Source organism: Rhinoderma darwinii, unplaced genomic scaffold (genome assembly GCF_050947455.1).
Source record: "Rhinoderma darwinii isolate aRhiDar2 unplaced genomic scaffold, aRhiDar2.hap1 Scaffold_593, whole genome shotgun sequence".
In the NCBI taxonomy this organism is placed as follows: domain Eukaryota; kingdom Metazoa; phylum Chordata; class Amphibia; order Anura; family Rhinodermatidae; genus Rhinoderma; species Rhinoderma darwinii.
The window spans coordinates 39,890-60,305 of NW_027464147.1; the positions used below are offsets into that span (position 1 = coordinate 39,890).

A 20,416-nucleotide genomic window follows, 5' to 3' on the forward strand; every position below is an offset into this window, starting at 1 on the left:
AAAAGAAGCAAATCCTGTCTGGCTTCCTCTCCGGCCTTTATTCACCTCCCGTGTAGCTGTGAGTGTGTGAGCCTGCAGGGCCCCATGGAATTGCCTAGAAGTAGGCTGAATCGCTGCAAGGGCTGAACAGCAGTATCGGGCAGGCTCGGGCAACGCGCGGCCCGTTCGGGTTATCGCTTCTCGGCCTTTTGGCTAAGATCAAGTGTAGTATCTGTTCTTATCAGTTTAATATCTGATACGTCCCCTATCTGGGGACCATATATTAAATGGATTTTTAGAACAGGGAGATGGAAATAGAGCTTGCTCTGTCCACTCCACGCATTGACCTGGTATTGCAGTATTTCCAGGACCGGTGCACCCTTTCCTTATGTGTTGACTAAAAGCAGATTCCAAAAGTGTTTTTTGTCTTTGCTATTGTTTCTGTCTTTCTGAAGGGATCTCCCCTTTTAATCCCATTATTTCAACACCTGTTGGACAATGCATGAGTGATAATGAGCTCATTGATTAAATGCAATTAATGAATAGATTGCCACCTCTTGTTGTGTGTCGTCTGTGTTTCTGTGTTTCCGGCATTTCACATTGGAACACCTCATTCACCTTCCTTGTCTTCTCTCCGCCCTCCCTTTTAGGTAAGTTAAAGAGCTGCACCTGAGCCAGCCACTGATTGATTGATTGATTGATTGATTGATTGATTGATTGATTGATTGATGCAGCACAACAGTCAAATAGTGGAGTGGAGTAGGGGAACAGCAAACAGCCAATAAAGCAGCCCGCCCGCTCGCCTGCCCGCCACAATGGACCTACCTGTGTACACTAGATGGATGTGATGGAATGTACTGTCGTCCCTACATTTCAAGAAGAAGTAAGAATTGCAGTTGCAACAAAGCCTTGCTTGCCTACAAAGAGAGCAGCAATTTGGATTTGTTACTATGTTACCTAGAAGAATAACAAACTGTGCAAGGATGGAGGTTGTAGGAGCAAGGAGAAGTTGTCTGTAAAGTTGGTGGATGCCTATTTTCCATTTTGCAGTCCCTTGTCTCCCTCTTGTGGCCTCCTGGAGGCAACTAGCTGTGCAAAAAAAAGACAGCCTGGCGGCCGGCTGTTGCAGTGTTGCCCTCTCAGGCAACACTGAGTGACTGACTGAGCCTCACCGTCTTATATAAAGTTCAGACGGAACTTTGCACGTGTCATAGTGGAGCCCTCAGGATTCCAGAGCCAGCTTTCTGACATCATAATGGGGCCTCAGAGATAAAAGCCTGGGCCCAGGCAGTGTTGGTCAGTGCTGCTCAGCAGGCAGCACTGGACTGGACTGGATTACAGCTGATACAAGGTGTGAAGGAACAAGGGGTGGCTGTGGGCATGCACTTGCTGCCGCTGCCAGTGTTTATCTGCATGGCAGCAGGGCATTTGGGCGTTGCCAGGAAGGCGTTTTTATGTAGATTCCTCCTCTTTCAGCACTGCATTGTGGTGCAAGCAAAAGAAGCAAATCCTGTCTGGCTTCCTCTCCGGCCTTTATTCACCTCCCGTGTAGCTGTGAGTGTGTGAGCCTGCAGGGCCCCATGGAATTGCCTAGAAGTAGGCTGAATCGCTGCAAGGGCTGAACAGCAGTATCGGGCAGGCTCGGGCAACGCGCGGCCCGTTCGGGTTATCGCTTCTCGGCCTTTTGGCTAAGATCAAGTGTAGTATCTGTTCTTATCAGTTTAATATCTGATACGTCCCCTATCTGGGGACCATATATTAAATGGATTTTTAGAACAGGGAGATGGAAATAGAGCTTGCTCTGTCCACTCCACGCATTGACCTGGTATTGCAGTATTTCCAGGACCGGTGCACCCTTTCCTTATGTGTTGACTAAAAGCAGATTCCAAAAGTGTTTTTTGTCTTTGCTATTGTTTCTGTCTTTCTGAAGGGATCTCCCCTTTTAATCCCATTATTTCAACACCTGTTGGACAATGCATGAGTGATAATGAGCTCATTGATTAAATGCAATTAATGAATAGATTGCCACCTCTTGTTGTGTGTCGTCTGTGTTTCTGTGTTTCCGGCATTTCACATTGGAACACCTCATTCACCTTCCTTGTCTTCTCTCCGCCCTCCCTTTTAGGTAAGTTAAAGAGCTGCACCTGAGCCAGCCACTGATTGATTGATTGATTGATTGATTGATTGATTGATTGATTGATGCAGCACAACAGTCAAATAGTGGAGTGGAGTAGGGGAACAGCAAACAGCCAATAAAGCAGCCCGCCCGCTCGCCTGCCCGCCACAATGGACCTACCTGTGTACACTAGATGGATGTGATGGAATGTACTGTCGTCCCTACATTTCAAGAAGAAGTAAGAATTGCAGTTGCAACAAAGCCTTGCTTGCCTACAAAGAGAGCAGCAATTTGGATTTGTTACTATGTTACCTAGAAGAATAACAAACTGTGCAAGGATGGAGGTTGTAGGAGCAAGGAGAAGTTGTCTGTAAAGTTGGTGGATGCCTATTTTCCATTTTGCAGTCCCTTGTCTCCCTCTTGTGGCCTCCTGGAGGCAACTAGCTGTGCAAAAAAAAGACAGCCTGGCGGCCGGCTGTTGCAGTGTTGCCCTCTCAGGCAACACTGAGTGACTGACTGAGCCTCACCGTCTTATATAAAGTTCAGACGGAACTTTGCACGTGTCATAGTGGAGCCCTCAGGATTCCAGAGCCAGCTTTCTGACATCATAATGGGGCCTCAGAGATAAAAGCCTGGGCCCAGGCAGTGTTGGTCAGTGCTGCTCAGCAGGCAGCACTGGACTGGACTGGATTACAGCTGATACAAGGTGTGAAGGAACAAGGGGTGGCTGTGGGCATGCACTTGCTGCCGCTGCCAGTGTTTATCTGCATGGCAGCAGGGCATTTGGGCGTTGCCAGGAAGGCGTTTTTATGTAGATTCCTCCTCTTTCAGCACTGCATTGTGGTGCAAGCAAAAGAAGCAAATCCTGTCTGGCTTCCTCTCCGGCCTTTATTCACCTCCCGTGTAGCTGTGAGTGTGTGAGCCTGCAGGGCCCCATGGAATTGCCTAGAAGTAGGCTGAATCGCTGCAAGGGCTGAACAGCAGTATCGGGCAGGCTCGGGCAACGCGCGGCCCGTTCGGGTTATCGCTTCTCGGCCTTTTGGCTAAGATCAAGTGTAGTATCTGTTCTTATCAGTTTAATATCTGATACGTCCCCTATCTGGGGACCATATATTAAATGGATTTTTAGAACAGGGAGATGGAAATAGAGCTTGCTCTGTCCACTCCACGCATTGACCTGGTATTGCAGTATTTCCAGGACCGGTGCACCCTTTCCTTATGTGTTGACTAAAAGCAGATTCCAAAAGTGTTTTTTGTCTTTGCTATTGTTTCTGTCTTTCTGAAGGGATCTCCCCTTTTAATCCCATTATTTCAACACCTGTTGGACAATGCATGAGTGATAATGAGCTCATTGATTAAATGCAATTAATGAATAGATTGCCACCTCTTGTTGTGTGTCGTCTGTGTTTCTGTGTTTCCGGCATTTCACATTGGAACACCTCATTCACCTTCCTTGTCTTCTCTCCGCCCTCCCTTTTAGGTAAGTTAAAGAGCTGCACCTGAGCCAGCCACTTGATTGATTGATTGATTGATTGATTGATTGATTGATTGATTGATGCAGCACAACAGTCAAATAGTGGAGTGGAGTAGGGGAACAGCAAACAGCCAATAAAGCAGCCCGCCCGCTCGCCTGCCCGCCACAATGGACCTACCTGTGTACACTAGATGGATGTGATGGAATGTACTGTCGTCCCTACATTTCAAGAAGAAGTAAGAATTGCAGTTGCAACAAAGCCTTGCTTGCCTACAAAGAGAGCAGCAATTTGGATTTGTTACTATGTTACCTAGAAGAATAACAAACTGTGCAAGGATGGAGGTTGTAGGAGCAAGGAGAAGTTGTCTGTAAAGTTGGTGGATGCCTATTTTCCATTTTGCAGTCCCTTGTCTCCCTCTTGTGGCCTCCTGGAGGCAACTAGCTGTGCAAAAAAAAGACAGCCTGGCGGCCGGCTGTTGCAGTGTTGCCCTCTCAGGCAACACTGAGTGACTGACTGAGCCTCACCGTCTTATATAAAGTTCAGACGGAACTTTGCACGTGTCATAGTGGAGCCCTCAGGATTCCAGAGCCAGCTTTCTGACATCATAATGGGGCCTCAGAGATAAAAGCCTGGGCCCAGGCAGTGTTGGTCAGTGCTGCTCAGCAGGCAGCACTGGACTGGACTGGATTACAGCTGATACAAGGTGTGAAGGAACAAGGGGTGGCTGTGGGCATGCACTTGCTGCCGCTGCCAGTGTTTATCTGCATGGCAGCAGGGCATTTGGGCGTTGCCAGGAAGGCGTTTTTATGTAGATTCCTCCTCTTTCAGCACTGCATTGTGGTGCAAGCAAAAGAAGCAAATCCTGTCTGGCTTCCTCTCCGGCCTTTATTCACCTCCCGTGTAGCTGTGAGTGTGTGAGCCTGCAGGGCCCCATGGAATTGCCTAGAAGTAGGCTGAATCGCTGCAAGGGCTGAACAGCAGTATCGGGCAGGCTCGGGCAACGCGCGGCCCGTTCGGGTTATCGCTTCTCGGCCTTTTGGCTAAGATCAAGTGTAGTATCTGTTCTTATCAGTTTAATATCTGATACGTCCCCTATCTGGGGACCATATATTAAATGGATTTTTAGAACAGGGAGATGGAAATAGAGCTTGCTCTGTCCACTCCACGCATTGACCTGGTATTGCAGTATTTCCAGGACCGGTGCACCCTTTCCTTATGTGTTGACTAAAAGCAGATTCCAAAAGTGTTTTTTGTCTTTGCTATTGTTTCTGTCTTTCTGAAGGGATCTCCCCTTTTAATCCCATTATTTCAACACCTGTTGGACAATGCATGAGTGATAATGAGCTCATTGATTAAATGCAATTAATGAATAGATTGCCACCTCTTGTTGTGTGTCGTCTGTGTTTCTGTGTTTCCGGCATTTCACATTGGAACACCTCATTCACCTTCCTTGTCTTCTCTCCGCCCTCCCTTTTAGGTAAGTTAAAGAGCTGCACCTGAGCCAGCCACTTGATTGATTGATTGATTGATTGATTGATTGATTGATTGATTGATTGATGCAGCACAACAGTCAAATAGTGGAGTGGAGTAGGGGAACAGCAAACAGCCAATAAAGCAGCCCGCCCGCTCGCCTGCCCGCCACAATGGACCTACCTGTGTACACTAGATGGATGTGATGGAATGTACTGTCGTCCCTACATTTCAAGAAGAAGTAAGAATTGCAGTTGCAACAAAGCCTTGCTTGCCTACAAAGAGAGCAGCAATTTGGATTTGTTACTATGTTACCTAGAAGAATAACAAACTGTGCAAGGATGGAGGTTGTAGGAGCAAGGAGAAGTTGTCTGTAAAGTTGGTGGATGCCTATTTTCCATTTTGCAGTCCCTTGTCTCCCTCTTGTGGCCTCCTGGAGGCAACTAGCTGTGCAAAAAAAAGACAGCCTGGCGGCCGGCTGTTGCAGTGTTGCCCTCTCAGGCAACACTGAGTGACTGACTGAGCCTCACCGTCTTATATAAAGTTCAGACGGAACTTTGCACGTGTCATAGTGGAGCCCTCAGGATTCCAGAGCCAGCTTTCTGACATCATAATGGGGCCTCAGAGATAAAAGCCTGGGCCCAGGCAGTGTTGGTCAGTGCTGCTCAGCAGGCAGCACTGGACTGGACTGGATTACAGCTGATACAAGGTGTGAAGGAACAAGGGGTGGCTGTGGGCATGCACTTGCTGCCGCTGCCAGTGTTTATCTGCATGGCAGCAGGGCATTTGGGCGTTGCCAGGAAGGCGTTTTTATGTAGATTCCTCCTCTTTCAGCACTGCATTGTGGTGCAAGCAAAAGAAGCAAATCCTGTCTGGCTTCCTCTCCGGCCTTTATTCACCTCCCGTGTAGCTGTGAGTGTGTGAGCCTGCAGGGCCCCATGGAATTGCCTAGAAGTAGGCTGAATCGCTGCAAGGGCTGAACAGCAGTATCGGGCAGGCTCGGGCAACGCGCGGCCCGTTCGGGTTATCGCTTCTCGGCCTTTTGGCTAAGATCAAGTGTAGTATCTGTTCTTATCAGTTTAATATCTGATACGTCCCCTATCTGGGGACCATATATTAAATGGATTTTTAGAACAGGGAGATGGAAATAGAGCTTGCTCTGTCCACTCCACGCATTGACCTGGTATTGCAGTATTTCCAGGACCGGTGCACCCTTTCCTTATGTGTTGACTAAAAGCAGATTCCAAAAGTGTTTTTTGTCTTTGCTATTGTTTCTGTCTTTCTGAAGGGATCTCCCCTTTTAATCCCATTATTTCAACACCTGTTGGACAATGCATGAGTGATAATGAGCTCATTGATTAAATGCAATTAATGAATAGATTGCCACCTCTTGTTGTGTGTCGTCTGTGTTTCTGTGTTTCCGGCATTTCACATTGGAACACCTCATTCACCTTCCTTGTCTTCTCTCCGCCCTCCCTTTTAGGTAAGTTAAAGAGCTGCACCTGAGCCAGCCACTGAGTGATTGATTGATTGATTGATTGATTGATTGATTGATTGATTGATTGATTGATTGATTGATGCAGCACAACAGTCAAATAGTGGAGTGGAGTAGGGGAACAGCAAACAGCCAATAAAGCAGCCCGCCCGCTCGCCTGCCCGCCACAATGGACCTACCTGTGTACACTAGATGGATGTGATGGAATGTACTGTCGTCCCTACATTTCAAGAAGAAGTAAGAATTGCAGTTGCAACAAAGCCTTGCTTGCCTACAAAGAGAGCAGCAATTTGGATTTGTTACTATGTTACCTAGAAGAATAACAAACTGTGCAAGGATGGAGGTTGTAGGAGCAAGGAGAAGTTGTCTGTAAAGTTGGTGGATGCCTATTTTCCATTTTGCAGTCCCTTGTCTCCCTCTTGTGGCCTCCTGGAGGCAACTAGCTGTGCAAAAAAAAGACAGCCTGGCGGCCGGCTGTTGCAGTGTTGCCCTCTCAGGCAACACTGAGTGACTGACTGAGCCTCACCGTCTTATATAAAGTTCAGACGGAACTTTGCACGTGTCATAGTGGAGCCCTCAGGATTCCAGAGCCAGCTTTCTGACATCATAATGGGGCCTCAGAGATAAAAGCCTGGGCCCAGGCAGTGTTGGTCAGTGCTGCTCAGCAGGCAGCACTGGACTGGACTGGATTACAGCTGATACAAGGTGTGAAGGAACAAGGGGTGGCTGTGGGCATGCACTTGCTGCCGCTGCCAGTGTTTATCTGCATGGCAGCAGGGCATTTGGGCGTTGCCAGGAAGGCGTTTTTATGTAGATTCCTCCTCTTTCAGCACTGCATTGTGGTGCAAGCAAAAGAAGCAAATCCTGTCTGGCTTCCTCTCCGGCCTTTATTCACCTCCCGTGTAGCTGTGAGTGTGTGAGCCTGCAGGGCCCCATGGAATTGCCTAGAAGTAGGCTGAATCGCTGCAAGGGCTGAACAGCAGTATCGGGCAGGCTCGGGCAACGCGCGGCCCGTTCGGGTTATCGCTTCTCGGCCTTTTGGCTAAGATCAAGTGTAGTATCTGTTCTTATCAGTTTAATATCTGATACGTCCCCTATCTGGGGACCATATATTAAATGGATTTTTAGAACAGGGAGATGGAAATAGAGCTTGCTCTGTCCACTCCACGCATTGACCTGGTATTGCAGTATTTCCAGGACCGGTGCACCCTTTCCTTATGTGTTGACTAAAAGCAGATTCCAAAAGTGTTTTTTGTCTTTGCTATTGTTTCTGTCTTTCTGAAGGGATCTCCCCTTTTAATCCCATTATTTCAACACCTGTTGGACAATGCATGAGTGATAATGAGCTCATTGATTAAATGCAATTAATGAATAGATTGCCACCTCTTGTTGTGTGTCGTCTGTGTTTCTGTGTTTCCGGCATTTCACATTGGAACACCTCATTCACCTTCCTTGTCTTCTCTCCGCCCTCCCTTTTAGGTAAGTTAAAGAGCTGCACCTGAGCCAGCCACTGATTGATTGATTGATTGATTGATTGATTGATTGATTGATTGCAGCACAACAGTCAAATAGTGGAGTGGAGTAGGGGAACAGCAAACAGCCAATAAAGCAGCCCGCCCGCTCGCCTGCCCGCCACAATGGACCTACCTGTGTACACTAGATGGATGTGATGGAATGTACTGTCGTCCCTACATTTCAAGAAGAAGTAAGAATTGCAGTTGCAACAAAGCCTTGCTTGCCTACAAAGAGAGCAGCAATTTGGATTTGTTACTATGTTACCTAGAAGAATAACAAACTGTGCAAGGATGGAGGTTGTAGGAGCAAGGAGAAGTTGTCTGTAAAGTTGGTGGATGCCTATTTTCCATTTTGCAGTCCCTTGTCTCCCTCTTGTGGCCTCCTGGAGGCAACTAGCTGTGCAAAAAAAAGACAGCCTGGCGGCCGGCTGTTGCAGTGTTGCCCTCTCAGGCAACACTGAGTGACTGACTGAGCCTCACCGTCTTATATAAAGTTCAGACGGAACTTTGCACGTGTCATAGTGGAGCCCTCAGGATTCCAGAGCCAGCTTTCTGACATCATAATGGGGCCTCAGAGATAAAAGCCTGGGCCCAGGCAGTGTTGGTCAGTGCTGCTCAGCAGGCAGCACTGGACTGGACTGGATTACAGCTGATACAAGGTGTGAAGGAACAAGGGGTGGCTGTGGGCATGCACTTGCTGCCGCTGCCAGTGTTTATCTGCATGGCAGCAGGGCATTTGGGCGTTGCCAGGAAGGCGTTTTTATGTAGATTCCTCCTCTTTCAGCACTGCATTGTGGTGCAAGCAAAAGAAGCAAATCCTGTCTGGCTTCCTCTCCGGCCTTTATTCACCTCCCGTGTAGCTGTGAGTGTGTGAGCCTGCAGGGCCCCATGGAATTGCCTAGAAGTAGGCTGAATCGCTGCAAGGGCTGAACAGCAGTATCGGGCAGGCTCGGGCAACGCGCGGCCCGTTCGGGTTATCGCTTCTCGGCCTTTTGGCTAAGATCAAGTGTAGTATCTGTTCTTATCAGTTTAATATCTGATACGTCCCCTATCTGGGGACCATATATTAAATGGATTTTTAGAACAGGGAGATGGAAATAGAGCTTGCTCTGTCCACTCCACGCATTGACCTGGTATTGCAGTATTTCCAGGACCGGTGCACCCTTTCCTTATGTGTTGACTAAAAGCAGATTCCAAAAGTGTTTTTTGTCTTTGCTATTGTTTCTGTCTTTCTGAAGGGATCTCCCCTTTTAATCCCATTATTTCAACACCTGTTGGACAATGCATGAGTGATAATGAGCTCATTGATTAAATGCAATTAATGAATAGATTGCCACCTCTTGTTGTGTGTCGTCTGTGTTTCTGTGTTTCCGGCATTTCACATTGGAACACCTCATTCACCTTCCTTGTCTTCTCTCCGCCCTCCCTTTTAGGTAAGTTAAAGAGCTGCACCTGAGCCAGCCACTGATTGATTGATTGATTGATTGATTGATTGATTGATTGATTGATGCAGCACAACAGTCAAATAGTGGAGTGGAGTAGGGGAACAGCAAACAGCCAATAAAGCAGCCCGCCCGCTCGCCTGCCCGCCACAATGGACCTACCTGTGTACACTAGATGGATGTGATGGAATGTACTGTCGTCCCTACATTTCAAGAAGAAGTAAGAATTGCAGTTGCAACAAAGCCTTGCTTGCCTACAAAGAGAGCAGCAATTTGGATTTGTTACTATGTTACCTAGAAGAATAACAAACTGTGCAAGGATGGAGGTTGTAGGAGCAAGGAGAAGTTGTCTGTAAAGTTGGTGGATGCCTATTTTCCATTTTGCAGTCCCTTGTCTCCCTCTTGTGGCCTCCTGGAGGCAACTAGCTGTGCAAAAAAAAGACAGCCTGGCGGCCGGCTGTTGCAGTGTTGCCCTCTCAGGCAACACTGAGTGACTGACTGAGCCTCACCGTCTTATATAAAGTTCAGACGGAACTTTGCACGTGTCATAGTGGAGCCCTCAGGATTCCAGAGCCAGCTTTCTGACATCATAATGGGGCCTCAGAGATAAAAGCCTGGGCCCAGGCAGTGTTGGTCAGTGCTGCTCAGCAGGCAGCACTGGACTGGACTGGATTACAGCTGATACAAGGTGTGAAGGAACAAGGGGTGGCTGTGGGCATGCACTTGCTGCCGCTGCCAGTGTTTATCTGCATGGCAGCAGGGCATTTGGGCGTTGCCAGGAAGGCGTTTTTATGTAGATTCCTCCTCTTTCAGCACTGCATTGTGGTGCAAGCAAAAGAAGCAAATCCTGTCTGGCTTCCTCTCCGGCCTTTATTCACCTCCCGTGTAGCTGTGAGTGTGTGAGCCTGCAGGGCCCCATGGAATTGCCTAGAAGTAGGCTGAATCGCTGCAAGGGCTGAACAGCAGTATCGGGCAGGCTCGGGCAACGCGCGGCCCGTTCGGGTTATCGCTTCTCGGCCTTTTGGCTAAGATCAAGTGTAGTATCTGTTCTTATCAGTTTAATATCTGATACGTCCCCTATCTGGGGACCATATATTAAATGGATTTTTAGAACAGGGAGATGGAAATAGAGCTTGCTCTGTCCACTCCACGCATTGACCTGGTATTGCAGTATTTCCAGGACCGGTGCACCCTTTCCTTATGTGTTGACTAAAAGCAGATTCCAAAAGTGTTTTTTGTCTTTGCTATTGTTTCTGTCTTTCTGAAGGGATCTCCCCTTTTAATCCCATTATTTCAACACCTGTTGGACAATGCATGAGTGATAATGAGCTCATTGATTAAATGCAATTAATGAATAGATTGCCACCTCTTGTTGTGTGTCGTCTGTGTTTCTGTGTTTCCGGCATTTCACATTGGAACACCTCATTCACCTTCCTTGTCTTCTCTCCGCCCTCCCTTTTAGGTAAGTTAAAGAGCTGCACCTGAGCCAGCCACTTGATTGATTGATTGATTGATTGATTGATTGATTGATTGATTGATTGATTGATGCAGCACAACAGTCAAATAGTGGAGTGGAGTAGGGGAACAGCAAACAGCCAATAAAGCAGCCCGCCCGCTCGCCTGCCCGCCACAATGGACCTACCTGTGTACACTAGATGGATGTGATGGAATGTACTGTCGTCCCTACATTTCAAGAAGAAGTAAGAATTGCAGTTGCAACAAAGCCTTGCTTGCCTACAAAGAGAGCAGCAATTTGGATTTGTTACTATGTTACCTAGAAGAATAACAAACTGTGCAAGGATGGAGGTTGTAGGAGCAAGGAGAAGTTGTCTGTAAAGTTGGTGGATGCCTATTTTCCATTTTGCAGTCCCTTGTCTCCCTCTTGTGGCCTCCTGGAGGCAACTAGCTGTGCAAAAAAAAGACAGCCTGGCGGCCGGCTGTTGCAGTGTTGCCCTCTCAGGCAACACTGAGTGACTGACTGAGCCTCACCGTCTTATATAAAGTTCAGACGGAACTTTGCACGTGTCATAGTGGAGCCCTCAGGATTCCAGAGCCAGCTTTCTGACATCATAATGGGGCCTCAGAGATAAAAGCCTGGGCCCAGGCAGTGTTGGTCAGTGCTGCTCAGCAGGCAGCACTGGACTGGACTGGATTACAGCTGATACAAGGTGTGAAGGAACAAGGGGTGGCTGTGGGCATGCACTTGCTGCCGCTGCCAGTGTTTATCTGCATGGCAGCAGGGCATTTGGGCGTTGCCAGGAAGGCGTTTTTATGTAGATTCCTCCTCTTTCAGCACTGCATTGTGGTGCAAGCAAAAGAAGCAAATCCTGTCTGGCTTCCTCTCCGGCCTTTATTCACCTCCCGTGTAGCTGTGAGTGTGTGAGCCTGCAGGGCCCCATGGAATTGCCTAGAAGTAGGCTGAATCGCTGCAAGGGCTGAACAGCAGTATCGGGCAGGCTCGGGCAACGCGCGGCCCGTTCGGGTTATCGCTTCTCGGCCTTTTGGCTAAGATCAAGTGTAGTATCTGTTCTTATCAGTTTAATATCTGATACGTCCCCTATCTGGGGACCATATATTAAATGGATTTTTAGAACAGGGAGATGGAAATAGAGCTTGCTCTGTCCACTCCACGCATTGACCTGGTATTGCAGTATTTCCAGGACCGGTGCACCCTTTCCTTATGTGTTGACTAAAAGCAGATTCCAAAAGTGTTTTTTGTCTTTGCTATTGTTTCTGTCTTTCTGAAGGGATCTCCCCTTTTAATCCCATTATTTCAACACCTGTTGGACAATGCATGAGTGATAATGAGCTCATTGATTAAATGCAATTAATGAATAGATTGCCACCTCTTGTTGTGTGTCGTCTGTGTTTCTGTGTTTCCGGCATTTCACATTGGAACACCTCATTCACCTTCCTTGTCTTCTCTCCGCCCTCCCTTTTAGGTAAGTTAAAGAGCTGCACCTGAGCCAGCCACTGATTGATTGATTGATTGATTGATTGATTGATTGATTGATTGATTGATTGATTGATTGATTGATGCAGCACAACAGTCAAATAGTGGAGTGGAGTAGGGGAACAGCAAACAGCCAATAAAGCAGCCCGCCCGCTCGCCTGCCCGCCACAATGGACCTACCTGTGTACACTAGATGGATGTGATGGAATGTACTGTCGTCCCTACATTTCAAGAAGAAGTAAGAATTGCAGTTGCAACAAAGCCTTGCTTGCCTACAAAGAGAGCAGCAATTTGGATTTGTTACTATGTTACCTAGAAGAATAACAAACTGTGCAAGGATGGAGGTTGTAGGAGCAAGGAGAAGTTGTCTGTAAAGTTGGTGGATGCCTATTTTCCATTTTGCAGTCCCTTGTCTCCCTCTTGTGGCCTCCTGGAGGCAACTAGCTGTGCAAAAAAAAGACAGCCTGGCGGCCGGCTGTTGCAGTGTTGCCCTCTCAGGCAACACTGAGTGACTGACTGAGCCTCACCGTCTTATATAAAGTTCAGACGGAACTTTGCACGTGTCATAGTGGAGCCCTCAGGATTCCAGAGCCAGCTTTCTGACATCATAATGGGGCCTCAGAGATAAAAGCCTGGGCCCAGGCAGTGTTGGTCAGTGCTGCTCAGCAGGCAGCACTGGACTGGACTGGATTACAGCTGATACAAGGTGTGAAGGAACAAGGGGTGGCTGTGGGCATGCACTTGCTGCCGCTGCCAGTGTTTATCTGCATGGCAGCAGGGCATTTGGGCGTTGCCAGGAAGGCGTTTTTATGTATATTCCTCCTCTTTCAGCACTGCATTGTGGTGCAAGCAAAAGAAGCAAATCCTGTCTGGCTTCCTCTCCGGCCTTTATTCACCTCCCGTGTAGCTGTGAGTGTGTGAGCCTGCAGGGCCCCATGGAATTGCCTAGAAGTAGGCTGAATCGCTGCAAGGGCTGAACAGCAGTATCGGGCAGGCTCGGGCAACGCGCGGCCCGTTCGGGTTATCGCTTCTCGGCCTTTTGGCTAAGATCAAGTGTAGTATCTGTTCTTATCAGTTTAATATCTGATACGTCCCCTATCTGGGGACCATATATTAAATGGATTTTTAGAACAGGGAGATGGAAATAGAGCTTGCTCTGTCCACTCCACGCATTGACCTGGTATTGCAGTATTTCCAGGACCGGTGCACCCTTTCCTTATGTGTTGACTAAAAGCAGATTCCAAAAGTGTTTTTTGTCTTTGCTATTGTTTCTGTCTTTCTGAAGGGATCTCCCCTTTTAATCCCATTATTTCAACACCTGTTGGACAATGCATGAGTGATAATGAGCTCATTGATTAAATGCAATTAATGAATAGATTGCCACCTCTTGTTGTGTGTCGTCTGTGTTTCTGTGTTTCCGGCATTTCACATTGGAACACCTCATTCACCTTCCTTGTCTTCTCTCCGCCCTCCCTTTTAGGTAAGTTAAAGAGCTGCACCTGAGCCAGCCACTGATTGATTGATTGATTGATTGATTGATTGATTGATTGATTGATTGATTGATGCAGCACAACAGTCAAATAGTGGAGTGGAGTAGGGGAACAGCAAACAGCCAATAAAGCAGCCCGCCCGCTCGCCTGCCCGCCACAATGGACCTACCTGTGTACACTAGATGGATGTGATGGAATGTACTGTCGTCCCTACATTTCAAGAAGAAGTAAGAATTGCAGTTGCAACAAAGCCTTGCTTGCCTACAAAGAGAGCAGCAATTTGGATTTGTTACTATGTTACCTAGAAGAATAACAAACTGTGCAAGGATGGAGGTTGTAGGAGCAAGGAGAAGTTGTCTGTAAAGTTGGTGGATGCCTATTTTCCATTTTGCAGTCCCTTGTCTCCCTCTTGTGGCCTCCTGGAGGCAACTAGCTGTGCAAAAAAAAGACAGCCTGGCGGCCGGCTGTTGCAGTGTTGCCCTCTCAGGCAACACTGAGTGACTGACTGAGCCTCACCGTCTTATATAAAGTTCAGACGGAACTTTGCACGTGTCATAGTGGAGCCCTCAGGATTCCAGAGCCAGCTTTCTGACATCATAATGGGGCCTCAGAGATAAAAGCCTGGGCCCAGGCAGTGTTGGTCAGTGCTGCTCAGCAGGCAGCACTGGACTGGACTGGATTACAGCTGATACAAGGTGTGAAGGAACAAGGGGTGGCTGTGGGCATGCACTTGCTGCCGCTGCCAGTGTTTATCTGCATGGCAGCAGGGCATTTGGGCGTTGCCAGGAAGGCGTTTTTATGTAGATTCCTCCTCTTTCAGCACTGCATTGTGGTGCAAGCAAAAGAAGCAAATCCTGTCTGGCTTCCTCTCCGGCCTTTATTCACCTCCCGTGTAGCTGTGAGTGTGTGAGCCTGCAGGGCCCCATGGAATTGCCTAGAAGTAGGCTGAATCGCTGCAAGGGCTGAACAGCAGTATCGGGCAGGCTCGGGCAACGCGCGGCCCGTTCGGGTTATCGCTTCTCGGCCTTTTGGCTAAGATCAAGTGTAGTATCTGTTCTTATCAGTTTAATATCTGATACGTCCCCTATCTGGGGACCATATATTAAATGGATTTTTAGAACAGGGAGATGGAAATAGAGCTTGCTCTGTCCACTCCACGCATTGACCTGGTATTGCAGTATTTCCAGGACCGGTGCACCCTTTCCTTATGTGTTGACTAAAAGCAGATTCCAAAAGTGTTTTTTGTCTTTGCTATTGTTTCTGTCTTTCTGAAGGGATCTCCCCTTTTAATCCCATTATTTCAACACCTGTTGGACAATGCATGAGTGATAATGAGCTCATTGATTAAATGCAATTAATGAATAGATTGCCACCTCTTGTTGTGTGTCGTCTGTGTTTCTGTGTTTCCGGCATTTCACATTGGAACACCTCATTCACCTTCCTTGTCTTCTCTCCGCCCTCCCTTTTAGGTAAGTTAAAGAGCTGCACCTGAGCCAGCCACTGATTGATTGATTGATTGATTGATTGATTGATTGATTGATTGATTGATTGATTGATGCAGCACAACAGTCAAATAGTGGAGTGGAGTAGGGGAACAGCAAACAGCCAATAAAGCAGCCCGCCCGCTCGCCTGCCCGCCACAATGGACCTACCTGTGTACACTAGATGGATGTGATGGAATGTACTGTCGTCCCTACATTTCAAGAAGAAGTAAGAATTGCAGTTGCAACAAAGCCTTGCTTGCCTACAAAGAGAGCAGCAATTTGGATTTGTTACTATGTTACCTAGAAGAATAACAAACTGTGCAAGGATGGAGGTTGTAGGAGCAAGGAGAAGTTGTCTGTAAAGTTGGTGGATGCCTATTTTCCATTTTGCAGTCCCTTGTCTCCCTCTTGTGGCCTCCTGGAGGCAACTAGCTGTGCAAAAAAAAGACAGCCTGGCGGCCGGCTGTTGCAGTGTTGCCCTCTCAGGCAACACTGAGTGACTGACTGAGCCTCACCGTCTTATATAAAGTTCAGACGGAACTTTGCACGTGTCATAGTGGAGCCCTCAGGATTCCAGAGCCAGCTTTCTGACATCATAATGGGGCCTCAGAGATAAAAGCCTGGGCCCAGGCAGTGTTGGTCAGTGCTGCTCAGCAGGCAGCACTGGACTGGACTGGATTACAGCTGATACAAGGTGTGAAGGAACAAGGGGTGGCTGTGGGCATGCACTTGCTGCCGCTGCCAGTGTTTATCTGCATGGCAGCAGGGCATTTGGGCGTTGCCAGGAAGGCGTTTTTATGTAGATTCCTCCTCTTTCAGCACTGCATTGTGGTGCAAGCAAAAGAAGCAAATCCTGTCTGGCTTCCTCTCCGGCCTTTATTCACCTCCCGTGTAGCTGTGAGTGTGTGAGCCTGCAGGGCCCCATGGAATTGCCTAGAAGTAGGCTGAATCGCTGCAAGGGCTGAACAGCAGTATCGGGCAGGCTCGGGCAACGCGCGGCCCGTTCGGGTTATCGCTTCTCGGCCTTTTGGCTAAGATCAAGTGTAGTATCTGTTCTTATCAGTTTAATATCTGATACGTCCCCTATCTGGGGACCATATATTAAATGGATTTTTAGAACAGGGAGATGGAAATAGAGCTTGCTCTGTCCACTCCACGCATTGACCTGGTATTGCAGTATTTCCAGGACCGGTGCACCCTTTCCTTATGTGTTGACTAAAAGCAGATTCCAAAAGTGTTTTTTGTCTTTGCTATTGTTTCTGTCTTTCTGAAGGGATCTCCCCTTTTAATCCCATTATTTCAACACCTGTTGGACAATGCATGAGTGATAATGAGCTCATTGATTAAATGCAATTAATGAATAGATTGCCACCTCTTGTTGTGTGTCGTCTGTGTTTCTGTGTTTCCGGCATTTCACATTGGAACACCTCATTCACCTTCCTTGTCTTCTCTCCGCCCTCCCTTTTAGGTAAGTTAAAGAGCTGCACCTGAGCCAGCCACTGATTGATTGATTGATTGATTGATTGATTGATTGATTGATTGATTGATTGATTGATTGATGCAGCACAACAGTCAAATAGTGGAGTGGAGTAGGGGAACAGCAAACAGCCAATAAAGCAGCCCGCCCGCTCGCCTGCCCGCCACAATGGACCTACCTGTGTACACTAGATGGATGTGATGGAATGTACTGTCGTCCCTACATTTCAAGAAGAAGTAAGAATTGCAGTTGCAACAAAGCCTTGCTTGCCTACAAAGAGAGCAGCAATTTGGATTTGTTACTATGTTACCTAGAAGAATAACAAACTGTGCAAGGATGGAGGTTGTAGGAGCAAGGAGAAGTTGTCTGTAAAGTTGGTGGATGCCTATTTTCCATTTTGCAGTCCCTTGTCTCCCTCTTGTGGCCTCCTGGAGGCAACTAGCTGTGCAAAAAAAAGACAGCCTGGCGGCCGGCTGTTGCAGTGTTGCCCTCTCAGGCAACACTGAGTGACTGACTGAGCCTCACCGTCTTATATAAAGTTCAGACGGAACTTTGCACGTGTCATAGTGGAGCCCTCAGGATTCCAGAGCCAGCTTTCTGACATCATAATGGGGCCTCAGAGATAAAAGCCTGGGCCCAGGCAGTGTTGGTCAGTGCTGCTCAGCAGGCAGCACTGGACTGGACTGGATTACAGCTGATACAAGGTGTGAAGGAACAAGGGGTGGCTGTGGGCATGCACTTGCTGCCGCTGCCAGTGTTTATCTGCATGGCAGCAGGGCATTTGGGCGTTGCCAGGAAGGCGTTTTTATGTAGATTCCTCCTCTTTCAGCACTGCATTGTGGTGCAAGCAAAAGAAGCAAATCCTGTCTGGCTTCCTCTCCGGCCTTTATTCACCTCCCGTGTAGCTGTGAGTGTGTGAGCCTGCAGGGCCCCATGGAATTGCCTAGAAGTAGGCTGAATCGCTGCAAGGGCTGAACAGCAGTATCGGGCAGGCTCGGGCAACGCGCGGCCCGTTCGGGTTATCGCTTCTCGGCCTTTTGGCTAAGATCAAGTGTAGTATCTGTTCTTATCAGTTTAATATCTGATACGTCCCCTATCTGGGGACCATATATTAAATGGATTTTTAGAACAGGGAGATGGAAATAGAGCTTGCTCTGTCCACTCCACGCATTGACCTGGTATTGCAGTATTTCCAGGACCGGTGCACCCTTTCCTTATGTGTTGACTAAAAGCAGATTCCAAAAGTGTTTTTTGTCTTTGCTATTGTTTCTGTCTTTCTGAAGGGATCTCCCCTTTTAATCCCATTATTTCAACACCTGTTGGACAATGCATGAGTGATAATGAGCTCATTGATTAAATGCAATTAATGAATAGATTGCCACCTCTTGTTGTGTGTCGTCTGTGTTTCTGTGTTTCCGGCATTTCACATTGGAACACCTCATTCACCTTCCTTGTCTTCTCTCCGCCCTCCCTTTTAGGTAAGTTAAAGAGCTGCACCTGAGCCAGCCACTGATTGATTGATTGATTGATTGATTGATTGATTGATTGATTGATTGATTGATTGATTGATTGATTGATTGATTGATGCAGCACAACAGTCAAATAGTGGAGTGGAGTAGGGGAACAGCAAACAGCCAATAAAGCAGCCCGCCCGCTCGCCTGCCCGCCACAATGGACCTACCTGTGTACACTAGATGGATGTGATGGAATGTACTGTCGTCCCTACATTTCAAGAAGAAGTAAGAATTGCAGTTGCAACAAAGCCTTGCTTGCCTACAAAGAGAGCAGCAATTTGGATTTGTTACTATGTTACCTAGAAGAATAACAAACTGTGCAAGGATGGAGGTTGTAGGAGCAAGGAGAAGTTGTCTGTAAAGTTGGTGGATGCCTATTTTCCATTTTGCAGTCCCTTGTCTCCCTCTTGTGGCCTCCTGGAGGCAACTAGCTGTGCAAAAAAAAGACAGCCTGGCGGCCGGCTGTTGCAGTGTTGCCCTCTCAGGCAACACTGAGTGACTGACTGAGCCTCACCGTCTTATATAAAGTTCAGACGGAACTTTGCACGTGTCATAGTGGAGCCCTCAGGATTCCAGAGCCAGCTTTCTGACATCATAATGGGGCCTCAGAGATAAAAGCCTGGGCCCAGGCAGTGTTGGTCAGTGCTGCTCAGCAGGCAGCACTGGACTGGACTGGATTACAGCTGATACAAGGTGTGAAGGAACAAGGGGTGGCTGTGGGCATGCACTTGCTGCCGCTGCCAGTGTTTATCTGCATGGCAGCAGGGCATTTGGGCGTTGCCAGGAAGGCGTTTTTATGTAGATTCCTCCTCTTTCAGCACTGCATTGTGGTGCAAGCAAAAGAAGCAAATCCTGTCTGGCTTCCTCTCCGGCCTTTATTCACCTCCCGTGTAGCTGTGAGTGTGTGAGCCTGCAGGGCCCCATGGAATTGCCTAGAAGTAGGCTGAATCGCTGCAAGGGCTGAACAGCAGTATCGGGCAGGCTCGGGCAACGCGCGGCCCGTTCGGGTTATCGCTTCTCGGCCTTTTGGCTAAGATCAAGTGTAGTATCTGTTCTTATCAGTTTAATATCTGATACGTCCCCTATCTGGGGACCATATATTAAATGGATTTTTAGAACAGGGAGATGGAAATAGAGCTTGCTCTGTCCACTCCACGCATTGACCTGGTATTGCAGTATTTCCAGGACCGGTGCACCCTTTCCTTATGTGTTGACTAAAAGCAGATTCCAAAAGTGTTTTTTGTCTTTGCTATTGTTTCTGTCTTTCTGAAGGGATCTCCCCTTTTAATCCCATTATTTCAACACCTGTTGGACAATGCATGAGTGATAATGAGCTCATTGATTAAATGCAATTAATGAATAGATTGCCACCTCTTGTTGTGTGTCGTCTGTGTTTCTGTGTTTCCGGCATTTCACATTGGAACACCTCATTCACCTTCCTTGTCTTCTCTCCGCCCTCCCTTTTAGGTAAGTTAAAGAGCTGCACCTGAGCCAGCCACTGATTGATTGATTGATTGATTGATTGATTGATTGATTGATTGATTGATTGATTGATTGATGCAGCACAACAGTCAAATAGTGGAGTGGAGTAGGGGAACAGCAAACAGCCAATAAAGCAGCCCGCCCGCTCGCCTGCCCGCCACAATGGACCTACCTGTGTACACTAGATGGATGTGATGGAATGTACTGTCGTCCCTACATTTCAAGAAGAAGTAAGAATTGCAGTTGCAACAAAGCCTTGCTTGCCTACAAAGAGAGCAGCAATTTGGATTTGTTACTATGTTACCTAGAAGAATAACAAACTGTGCAAGGATGGAGGTTGTAGGAGCAAGGAGAAGTTGTCTGTAAAGTTGGTGGATGCCTATTTTCCATTTTGCAGTCCCTTGTCTCCCTCTTGTGGCCTCCTGGAGGCAACTAGCTGTGCAAAAAAAAGACAGCCTGGCGGCCGGCTGTTGCAGTGTTGCCCTCTCAGGCAACACTGAGTGACTGACTGAGCCTCACCGTCTT

At 47.7% G+C, this 20,416-nt stretch overlaps 14 non-coding genes across 14 annotated transcripts; all 14 read left to right on the forward strand.

Moving 5' to 3' along the window:
• The first annotated feature begins 172 nt into the window (after nt 1-172).
• On the forward strand, nt 173-363 carry LOC142724928 (U2 spliceosomal RNA). The gene has a single exon (XR_012876392.1). It is a non-coding gene; the product is annotated as a U2 spliceosomal RNA (small nuclear RNA).
• Nucleotides 364-1,647: 1,284 nt separating this feature from the next.
• Nucleotides 1,648-1,838, forward strand: LOC142724929 (U2 spliceosomal RNA). The gene has a single exon (XR_012876393.1). It is a non-coding gene; the product is annotated as a U2 spliceosomal RNA (small nuclear RNA).
• Nucleotides 1,839-3,118: 1,280 nt separating this feature from the next.
• On the forward strand, nt 3,119-3,309 carry LOC142724931 (U2 spliceosomal RNA). Its single transcript, XR_012876394.1, has one exon. It is a non-coding gene; the product is annotated as a U2 spliceosomal RNA (small nuclear RNA).
• A 1,281-nt stretch (nt 3,310-4,590) lies between these two features.
• On the forward strand, nt 4,591-4,781 carry LOC142724932 (U2 spliceosomal RNA). Its single transcript, XR_012876395.1, has one exon. It is a non-coding gene; the product is annotated as a U2 spliceosomal RNA (small nuclear RNA).
• Nucleotides 4,782-6,066: 1,285 nt separating this feature from the next.
• Nucleotides 6,067-6,257, forward strand: LOC142724933 (U2 spliceosomal RNA). The gene has a single exon (XR_012876396.1). It is a non-coding gene; the product is annotated as a U2 spliceosomal RNA (small nuclear RNA).
• A 1,300-nt stretch (nt 6,258-7,557) lies between these two features.
• Nucleotides 7,558-7,748, forward strand: LOC142724934 (U2 spliceosomal RNA). The gene has a single exon (XR_012876397.1). It is a non-coding gene; the product is annotated as a U2 spliceosomal RNA (small nuclear RNA).
• Nucleotides 7,749-9,025: 1,277 nt separating this feature from the next.
• Nucleotides 9,026-9,216, forward strand: LOC142724935 (U2 spliceosomal RNA). Its single transcript, XR_012876398.1, has one exon. It is a non-coding gene; the product is annotated as a U2 spliceosomal RNA (small nuclear RNA).
• A 1,280-nt stretch (nt 9,217-10,496) lies between these two features.
• Nucleotides 10,497-10,687, forward strand: LOC142724937 (U2 spliceosomal RNA). Its single transcript, XR_012876400.1, has one exon. It is a non-coding gene; the product is annotated as a U2 spliceosomal RNA (small nuclear RNA).
• Nucleotides 10,688-11,976: 1,289 nt separating this feature from the next.
• LOC142724938 (U2 spliceosomal RNA) lies at nt 11,977-12,167 on the forward strand. Its single transcript, XR_012876401.1, has one exon. It is a non-coding gene; the product is annotated as a U2 spliceosomal RNA (small nuclear RNA).
• Nucleotides 12,168-13,467: 1,300 nt separating this feature from the next.
• On the forward strand, nt 13,468-13,658 carry LOC142724939 (U2 spliceosomal RNA). The gene has a single exon (XR_012876402.1). It is a non-coding gene; the product is annotated as a U2 spliceosomal RNA (small nuclear RNA).
• A 1,288-nt stretch (nt 13,659-14,946) lies between these two features.
• Nucleotides 14,947-15,137, forward strand: LOC142724940 (U2 spliceosomal RNA). The gene has a single exon (XR_012876403.1). It is a non-coding gene; the product is annotated as a U2 spliceosomal RNA (small nuclear RNA).
• A 1,292-nt stretch (nt 15,138-16,429) lies between these two features.
• LOC142724942 (U2 spliceosomal RNA) lies at nt 16,430-16,620 on the forward strand. Its single transcript, XR_012876404.1, has one exon. It is a non-coding gene; the product is annotated as a U2 spliceosomal RNA (small nuclear RNA).
• Nucleotides 16,621-17,916: 1,296 nt separating this feature from the next.
• On the forward strand, nt 17,917-18,107 carry LOC142724943 (U2 spliceosomal RNA). The gene has a single exon (XR_012876405.1). It is a non-coding gene; the product is annotated as a U2 spliceosomal RNA (small nuclear RNA).
• A 1,312-nt stretch (nt 18,108-19,419) lies between these two features.
• LOC142724944 (U2 spliceosomal RNA) lies at nt 19,420-19,610 on the forward strand. The gene has a single exon (XR_012876406.1). It is a non-coding gene; the product is annotated as a U2 spliceosomal RNA (small nuclear RNA).
• Nucleotides 19,611-20,416: the final 806 nt, after the last annotated feature.